We start from the raw sequence: 9,977 nt of genomic DNA, 5'->3' as shown, positions 1-9,977 counted from the left end.
CTAACAATATCCTATCATTGACCCATTGTACTAATTACCAGTGTGGCACTTAATTGGCCTATTGACTAAGCCCGTTATCCTATCATACCATCTCCTCCATAAACTTATCTAGCTTAATCTTAAAGTCATGGAGGTCCTTCGCCCCCACTGTTTCCTTTGGTAGGCTGTTCCAGAATTGCACTCCTCTGATGGTTAGAAACCTTCATCTAATTTCAAGCCTAAATTTCCTGACTGACAATTTATATCCGTTTGTCCTCATGTTCACATTAGCACTGAGCTGAAATAATTCCTCTCCTTCCCTGGTATTTATCCCTCTGATATATTTAAAGAGTGCAATCATATCTCCTCTTATCCTTCTTTTGGTTAAGGAAAACAAACCGAGCTCCTCAAGTCTCCTTTCATACGACAGGCTTTCCATTCCTCGGATCTGTTATTCTGGACTGCCCACCTGACATCAGCCATATGGAACAAATGACTTTAATGGAGTGTTTTGTAACAACAACAGAACCTAGTGAAAATGTCTCTGCAGTGGTGACTGTCAAAGATCATTTTCTAGAATTTGTTGACATTGATGATACTACAGGAGCTGGTATGACAAATGTGCTTCTTAAAAAGCTGGAAGATACGGGAATTGCGATTGCTGACATGAGAGATCGGGGCTACAATAATGGTGCCAACATGAGAGGAAAGAACAGAGGAGTGCAGACACAGATCTGAGAGTTAAACCCTCAAGATTTTTTTGTCCCATGCAGTTCTCATTCATTGAACTTGGTGATCAGTGATGCAGCATCAGCTTCTACTGAGGCTGCTGAATTTTTTATTGTAATTCAAAGTATCTATGTATTTTTCTCTGCATCAACTCATCAATGGCAAATTTTGAAGCAACATCTGGGAACATCCTCTCTGACACTGAAACCACTGAGTGCCACAAGATGGGAAAGTTGAGTGGAGGTGATAAAGCCTATCAAACACCAAATTGGGAAGATAGATGATGCCATAGTTGCCATTATGGAGGATAATGCTATGACAGGAACTGTTCATGGGAGAACAGTGGCAGAGGGACATGGAATCACCAGAAACATACATAACTTCAAATTTCAGTTGTGGCATGACATACTGTTTGAAATAAATGTTGTAAGCAAGAGACTCCAAAGTGTTGACCTTGATATATCTGGAGCAATGGAACAACTGGACAAAGCAAAGTCATACCTACAGTCTTCCCGGTGAGATGAGGGATTTCAAAACATTCTGAAGAGTGCACAGATGTTGGCAGAGGAACTTCACACTGAAGCTATTTTCCCACCCATTCAAGAATACAAGAGTCACCGAAGAAGACATTTTGATTACAAGGCATGGGATAATCCCATAAGAGACCCCAAACAACAATTCAAAGTTGAATTCTTTAACCAGGTGCTAGATTGTGCAATAGAGTCAGTTGAAGAATGTTTCATGCAGCTCAAGGAACACAGCAGTATATTTGGGATGTTGTATGATATTCCGAAACTCCTCACTATACCTGAAGACCTACACCAGCAATGCAGGGCACTAGAGACAGTGTTGACACATGATGACACGCATGATATTGATGCGAGTGATTTAGGTGATGAACTGAAAGCAGGATCGACTCCAAAGGCTGTTCTGGAATATATGTTCACAAATAAGATGACCACCCTCTTTCCAAATGCTTTTGTTGCTCTGAGCATACTTCTAACACTTCCTGTAACAGTTGCCAGTGGAGAACGCAGCTTCTCCAAGCTGAAGTTAATAAAAAACACATCTATGCTCCACAATGACACAGGAGAGGCTGGTCGGCCTTGCAACCATCTCAATAGAGCATGAGCTGGCCCAGACTGTGGACCTTCAGGAAGCAGTTCAACTCTTTGCAACCAAGAAGACATGGAAAGCACCACTTTGATTATTCAAACAGATAAAAATGCCAGTGTTTACTATGCAGACAAGAAAAGTTATATTTGCTGTTCAGGCGTTTGAAAGTTTAGTGTTACTTAAAAATTTTGAACAAGACATTTTAAGTTGTTAGTTCTCCTTTATTGGGGTAGGTAGCAGAGCAGTACCATGAGAGGAGTAGAACAGGAAGAAGGCAGAACTGAGACCTTTCAAAGTTTTGGCCCAAGCGAGGGGACATGGGGGCGCCATTTGAACTCCCCACCTCCAGTGCCAAAATATTGTGGGCCAGTCCTGGAGTGGATTTATCTTTCAATGGATAATGTTCATGTTTATTTCCAAGTTTTGGGGTTTTTAAAATAGTTTATATCCACATAAAGTGCAGTTCTACTATGAAAAGTGACTTTGCTATCATGAGGCCCCATATTTTTGGGGTCACCAGTGACTCCAGATCAAATGTATTCAGTTTGCAGGTAAAGAAATGGATGAAGAGGTGATTCTAATTGTCACCACTACATAGTCATCCTGTGGTCTGAGAGTCAAACTGGGTTCTGTCCTTGTGCACCTTCACCAGCAACCCTGATCTAGTTTGACATGTACAATAGGTGCAGTTTTGATGCAATAGAAGTCCTAAGGAAAAGGACCCATGTCATAAAGGGGATTGCCATTCAAGTCGTCTTTCACCAGCCAAGACCATGAGCTCTCCACCTGACAACCCCAAGAGGGGAGGAAGCTTTGATTGGGCCTGTGTCTAAAAACACCTTGCAGCACACACAGAATACTAAAACTTAAAACAACTTGGACACCCAGCAGTGTCCTTCTGCCAAACATACAAGCAAAAGATCCACCATGGTGGCCAAACCTGTCCACATGAATGACAGCCTCTCTAGATGGCTCCCAGACAGCATAAAAATATAAAAACGGCCATATTGGGTCAGACCAAAGGTCCATCTAGCCAAGTATCCTGTCTTCCGACAGTGGCCAATGCCAGGTGCCCTATAGGGAATGAACAGAACAGGTAATCATCAAGTGATCTATTCCCCTGTCGCTCATTCCAAGCCTCTGGCAAACAGAGGTTGGGGACACCATCCCTGGACCTATCCTCCATGAATTTATCTAGTTCTTTTTTTAACCCTGTTATAGTCTTGGCCTTCACAACATGCTCTAGCAAAGAGTTCCACTGGTTGACTGAGCATTGTATGAAGAAATACTTCCTTTTGTTTGTTTTAAACCTGTTGCCTATTAACTCCTGCTACAGTCCTGCTGCTATTTGTAGGGTCAACCTGAGGAGACATTACTGTTACTACAGCGGAGGAGACCCAGAGAGAATATTAACTTCATATTGGAATTCCACGGAAATCTGGCTGGTGTGCTGGGAATGGTTCCAAGGAAAGCAACTAGTCTGATCCACTGTCCCCTCTATCCTGACCCCAGCGAAGCCCCTTCTGCACAGAGCCCCAGCAAAGTGGTATCTATGGGTTCTTGGGAAGGCAATGGATGGTGCCACACAAGTGAGACTCTTCTCCACATTGTACATTTCAAGTAGGAGTCTCCGGGGTAGAGTTACAATCTCCCCTCCACCCCCTCCTCAATAAGTGGAAGGGCTAATTGGTTCATAAATCCCAGTGTAAAGGTTAGGGTTATTACAAAATTAAGTAAGGGCAACTGACATGGTTTATTTAAAGTTATAATTTTGCATGGGGGTTAGGAAATTCAGAATGGAGAATGAGGAGACATTTTAAGTGTGGGTGGAGGCCCTGTAAAGGATCAGAACAATACTTGCTCAGACTAATGGACCATGTAGCCCAGCATCCTGTCTTCTGACCGTGGACAGTGCCAGATGCTTCAGAGGGAATTAATAAAACAGGGCGATTATTGAGTGATCTACCCCCAACCTCCACTCCCAGATTATGGCCATCAGAGGTTTAGGGACACCCAGGGCATGAGGTGGAGTCCCTGACTATTTTGGCTAATAGCTACTGAGGGATCTGTCCTCCAGGAACGTACCTTTTTTAACCCAGTTATACTTTTAGCCTTCACAACATCCCTTGGCAATGAGTTCCACAGGTTCACTGTGCATTGTGTGAAGAAGTACTTCCTTATGTTTGTTTTAAACCTGCTGCCTATTAATTTCATTGGGGACCCCTGGTTCCTGTGTTATGTGAAGGGGTAAATAACACTTCCCTAATCATTTTCTCCATACTATTTTTGACATTATAGACCTCTATCATATCTTCCCTCAATAGTCTATTTTCTAAACTAAATAATCCCAGCCTTTTTAATCTCTCCTTGTATGGAAACTGTTCTATACCCCTAATAATTTTTGTTGCCCTGCTCTGTACCTTTTCCAATTCTAATACATCTTTTTTGAGATGGTACAACCAAAACTGCATGCAGTATTCAAAGTGTGGGTGTACTGTGGATTTATACCGTGGCATTATGATATTTTCTGTTTTAGCTAGCCCTTCCCTGATGGTTCCTAATGTTCTGTGATCTTTTTTCATTGTCATTGCACACTGAGCAGATGTTTTCAAGTTATTTACAATGACCCCAAGATCTCTTTCTTGAGTGGTAACAGCTAATTTAGATCCCATCATTTTAAATGTATAGTTGGGATTATTTTTTTCCAATGTGTATTACTTTGCATTTATCAACATTGAATTTCATCTGCCATTTTGCTGCCCATCACCCAGCTGTATGAGATCCCTTTGTAACTCCTCACAGTCAGCTTTGGACTTAACTATCCAGGGTAATTCTGTATCATGTGTAAATGTTGTCACCTCAATGTTTACCCCCCTTTCCTAGATCATTTATGAATATGTTGAACAGCACAGGTTCAGTACAGTGAAAACTGCCTATTTATTTCTATCCTTTGTTTCCTATCTTTTAACCAGTTACTGATCCATAAAAGGACCTTCCCTCTTATGTCATGATTCCCTACTCTCTCTAAGAGCCTTTGGTGTGGGGCACTGTCAGAGGTTTTCTAAAAGTCCATGTGCACTATATCCACTGGATCTCCCTTATCCACATGCTTGTTGACACACTCAAAGATTTCTAACAGTGTGTTGAGGCATGATTTCCCTTTACAAAAGCCATGTTGACTCTTCCCCAACATATAATGCTCATCTATGTGTCTGATAATTCTGTTCTTTACTATAGTTTCAACCTATTTGCCTGGTACTAAAGCTAGGTTTACTGGTCTACAATTGCCAGGATCACCTTTGGAGCCTTTTTTTAAAAATGGCATTTCATTAGCTATCCTCCAGTCATCTGGTTACAGAGGCTGATTTAAGTTATAGGTTACATACCAGTTTGTAGTTCTGCAATTTCATATTTGAGTTCCTTCAGAATTAGTGAATACACCTCTACCCCGCTATAACACGATCATGGGGAGCCAAAAATCCCTACCATGTTATAGCTGAAACCCCATTATATTGGAGTAGGGATGGCAGGGCTCCGGCTGTGATTTAAAGAGCTCCAGGCTCCAGCCGCTGCGGGGATCCCTAGGCCCTTTAAAGTGCCACCTGAGCCCTGCTGCCGCAGCCCTGGGGTAGCAGCGGCAGAGCTCCAGCGGTGATTTAAATGGCCTGGGGCTCTCCACAGCAGCCAGAGCCCCGGACCCTTTAAAGCACCGCCAAAGCCCCGCTGCTACCACGCTATACGCGAACCCGTGTTATATTGGGTCACGTTATAGCGTGTTAGAGGTGTACCATCTAGTCCTGATGACTTACTGCTGTTCAATTTATCAATTTGCTCCAAAACCTCCGCTTATTGACACCTCAGTCTGGGACAGTTCCTCAGATTTATCACCTAACAGGAATGGCTCAGGGATGGGAAGCTCTCTCACATCCTCTGCAGTGATTCTCTGCAAAAAATTCATTTAGCTTCTCTGCAATGGTCTTATCTTCTTTGAGCGCTCCTTTAGCACCATGATCATCCAGTGACTTCATTGATTGTTTGGCAGGTTTCCTGCTTCTGCTATACTTTAAAAAAAATTGCTGTTAGTTTTTGTGTCTTTTGCTAGTTGCTTTTCAAATTATTTTTTGGCCTGCCTAATTATACTTCTGCACTTTGACTTGCCGGAGGTTATGCTCCTTTCTATTTTCCTCAGTAAGATTTGACTTCCAGTTTTTAAAAGATGCCTTTTTGCCTCTAACCATCTCTTTTACTCTGCTGTTTAGCCATGGTGGCATTTTTTTGGTACTCATTATTGATTTTTTTTATTTGGGGTATACATTTAGTTTGAGCCTCTATTGTAGTGTTTTCAAATAGTTTCCATGAAGCTTTTGTGACTGTTCCTTTTAATTTCCATTTAACTAACTTCCTCATTTTTGTGCAGTTCCCTTTTTTTAAGTTAAATGCTACTGTGGTGGATTCCTTTGGTATTTCTCCCCCACCCAAAAAATGTTACATCTAATTACATTATGATCTCTATTACTGAGTGGTTCAGCTTTATTCACCTCTTGGACCAGATCCTGAGCTCCACTTAGGATTAAATCAAGAAATGTCCCCTTGTGGATTCCAAGACTAGCTGCTCCAAGAAGCAGTCATAATGGTGTCTAGAAACTTTATCTCTGCATCCTATTCTGAGGTGACTTGTACCCAGTCAATAGGGAGATACCTGAAATTCCTCATTATTATTGGGTTTTTGTAGTCTCTCTAATCTCCCTGAGAATTTCACAATCACCATCACAGACAGCTGGTAGGTAGTATATTTCTTCTGGTATACAGTTATTATTTGAGCATGGAATTTCTATCCCTACAGATTGTCTAGCACAGTTTGGTTCATTTGAGATTTTTACTATAGTTGACTCTATGCTTTCTTTCACCTATAGTGCCCCTCTCCCACCAGCTCAACCTACTCTGTCATTCCTATATATATTGTACCCTTGTATTACTATGTCTCATTGATTATCATTGTTCCACCAAGTTTGTTTTGCCTATTATATCAACATCCTCATTTAATAACACTCACTTAAGTTCACCCATCTTGGTATTTAGACTTCTAGCTTTTGTATACAAGCATTTACAAAATTTGTCAATATTTAGTTGTTTGCCTTCATATGATATATTTGAATAGAACTTTTTCACTTGACCTGTTTCTCTTCAGTTCCTACACGTACTTTATCAACTTCTATCCCCTACTCTTTACTAGAATACAGAGTATCCCCTTTAATAAATATGCACCTACTTGAGGTCTCTGTCCAAACCATGTGCTTCTCCACTCCTGTCGGCTTTCCTTGAGCCCTGAGTTTAAAAACTCCTCTACGATCTTGTTAATTTTACATGCCAGCAGTTTGGTTGTGTTTCGGTTTAGGTGGAGCCCATTCTTTCTGTACAGGCTCCTCCTTTCCCAGAGGGTTCCCAGTCCCTAATAAGCCTAAATCCCTCCTTCCAACACCATTGTCTCATCCACACATTGAGACCCTGCAGTTTTGCCTGTCTAACTGGCCTCGGGAGTGGAACTGGAAGCATTTCAGAGAATGCTACCAATACCATGGAGGTCCTGTACTTTAATCTCTTACTTAGCAGCCTAAATTTGGCCTCGAGGACATTTCTCCTACCCTTCCCTATGTTATTAGTACCTACATGTACCAGGATCACTTGCTCGTCCCCAGCACTGCAAATTAGTTTGTCTAAGTATCTCACAAAATCCGTAACCTTTGCACCTGCCAGGCAATTGACCACACAGTTCTCCTGGTCATCACAAACCCAACTATCTATATTTCTAATAATACAATCCCCCATTGCTATTACCTGCCTCTTCCTAATAACTGGGGTTCCCTCCCTCAGAGGGGTATTCTCAGAGCAAGATGATATCATGACATCATCTGGAAGGAGGGTTCCCAACTATGGGATCATTTCCCTCCACTCCAGCTTAATGTTCTTCTTTTCTGAAACTTTCATCCTCCTTAACAGCACAGAGACTGTCAGACTGGGGGTAGGACCGCTCTACTGTGTCTCTGAAAATCTCCTTTATGTACCTCTCTGTCTCTCTTAGCTCCTCCAGTTCAGTCACTCTGCTCTCAAGAATACATGCTGAATTCACTGCAATAAAATGGATAGCCCCCACTCTGCTGCTGAATGTCTGCCTGCATTCTTTTTATTCCTGCAGTGGAGGGTGGGGAGGGTGGGTGTTCTATATTTGGAAGGTTATCGGCCTAAATTCAATCGTTTGTTAGGTGTATCTGCCTCTCATGCTCCCTCTCTAAACTAACTCGCAGAACTCCTGTTTGTTGCTGTTCTGGTCACTTTTTTTAAACTCCTGTATTCCCTGAGTTAGTCCCTCTCCCTTTTCAAGGATCCTGAAGGGATTAGGGATCAAAGGATGACAAGCTAGACAGTAAACTCTCAGCCTAGCCTAACTCATCACATGGCCCCCAAAACAGAGCACTCTATAAACTTCAATCAAGCAAGAACATAGCACACAAACAAACCGGCTCTATAGTCTCTTTCAGTTTTATGAACATTCATTACAGAAAGACCACAGTGTCTCCATAGATAATTCTGCTGCCAGTTTCCCATTCTAAGCACTATAGTTAGCTTCCCTGTAACTTTGGCTAGTGAAATTGGCAAGGGCTGAAATTTGCCAAGGAGAAAATTGCCGGAAATTTTTTTCCACGTGGGAAAAAAACCTGTTCTTTATGTTGCAGAATATTAAAATAATTACCCTGGTTTAGAAATTTGATGGGAGTCTACCTCCTTGTGTTTCTCTAGATCAAAAATCCCCTTTCAATCTCACCATATAGTTAAGTCACCTTAAAAATTCATAAACTAAATTTAAAGAAAACAGGTTGTAATTTAACAATTGCATTTAATTGTAAATGTGTGTGTGTGAAGGATTTGCTCTCAGGTGGTTGGTTGGGTAAGAGACTGCTCTTTATATTGCCTGGCTCCAATCACCTGAACCAGGTGACAAAGATTAATAGGGTATATTTGCATGCTCCTCAGAGAGTGGGCTGCAGGTTTTCCAGGGCAGAGGCTCTGCTCCATAGAGGGAGGGAGGGAGGCAGGCAGGCCATGGCTGGCAGCTCTGTGGGCTCTCTTGTGTGGAGGAGCGGCTAAGCTGTTTTAACCCGCCTCCCTGCACCCCAGATTTCTACCCTCCTGACCCTGCTTTGGCGTGAGGGCCACGCATTCTCTGCCTTCACAGTCCTGCCTGCCCCTCTGCTGGAGCGAAAGCAGGATGGGCTCGTGAAGGCAAAGCAGGCCACACGCTCCCATTGCCCTGTTGCAAGTGCACTTGGCCTGCTACTGCTACATGCCAGGGACTGGAGAGGATAGTGCCCAATTCACCTTGTGACTCTTTGAATACTACCCTACCCGCCGCCCCCCCCTCCACATCCAACCCAGTCTGCTCCCCTTGCATGCTCCAGCCAAACCCAATCCTCCCACTGACTGAACCCAATGTGCTTCCCTTCCCCACCTAACCTCATACCCCACTGACTCAACCCAGTCTGCTTCCTTCTCCTCCCGGCCAAACTTGAACCATCACTGACTGAATCCGATCTGCTTCCCTTCCTCTCCCCAGCCAAACCAGATCCTCCCAGTGACCAAACCTGGTCTGTTCCCCTTAGACTCCCCCAGCCAAACCCAAACCCCCACTGACCAAACCCGGTCTGCTTCTCTTCCCCACCTAACCCAATATCCCACTGACTCGCTCTGCTTTCCTTCCCCACCAAACCTGATACCACACTGACTCAACTCAGTCTACTTCCCTTCCCTGTGGAAAAATAAATGCTAAATTATGTTACTCTGTGACAGTGTATTGTGTATAATGTATGTTATTTAGGTTAAGATCCATGCTATGTTGTGCCAAGTGAAAACAATAACAGTGTCAGCACTGTCAGGTTATTCATTTTCATTAAATATGTCAACTAAATAATTAATTAATTTTCAGGCCAAATGTGTATTAATTCAAATGAACCATGCCACATTATGCAATAGTCATTTTTGAAAGTTTTTAATAAGCGATGGGGGGGGGGGCTCAAGGTGGATGTTTCGTCTAGGGGGCAAAATATCCTTGCACCGGCCCTGAACTAGGGTTAATGCCAAAAGACCAGCTGTTTGTCTGC

The sequence above is a fragment of the Mauremys mutica genome, chromosome 1 (genome assembly GCF_020497125.1).
Source record: "Mauremys mutica isolate MM-2020 ecotype Southern chromosome 1, ASM2049712v1, whole genome shotgun sequence".
In the NCBI taxonomy this organism is placed as follows: Eukaryota; Metazoa; Chordata; order Testudines; family Geoemydidae; genus Mauremys; species Mauremys mutica.
Note: the sequence above shows the minus strand (reverse complement) of the source record.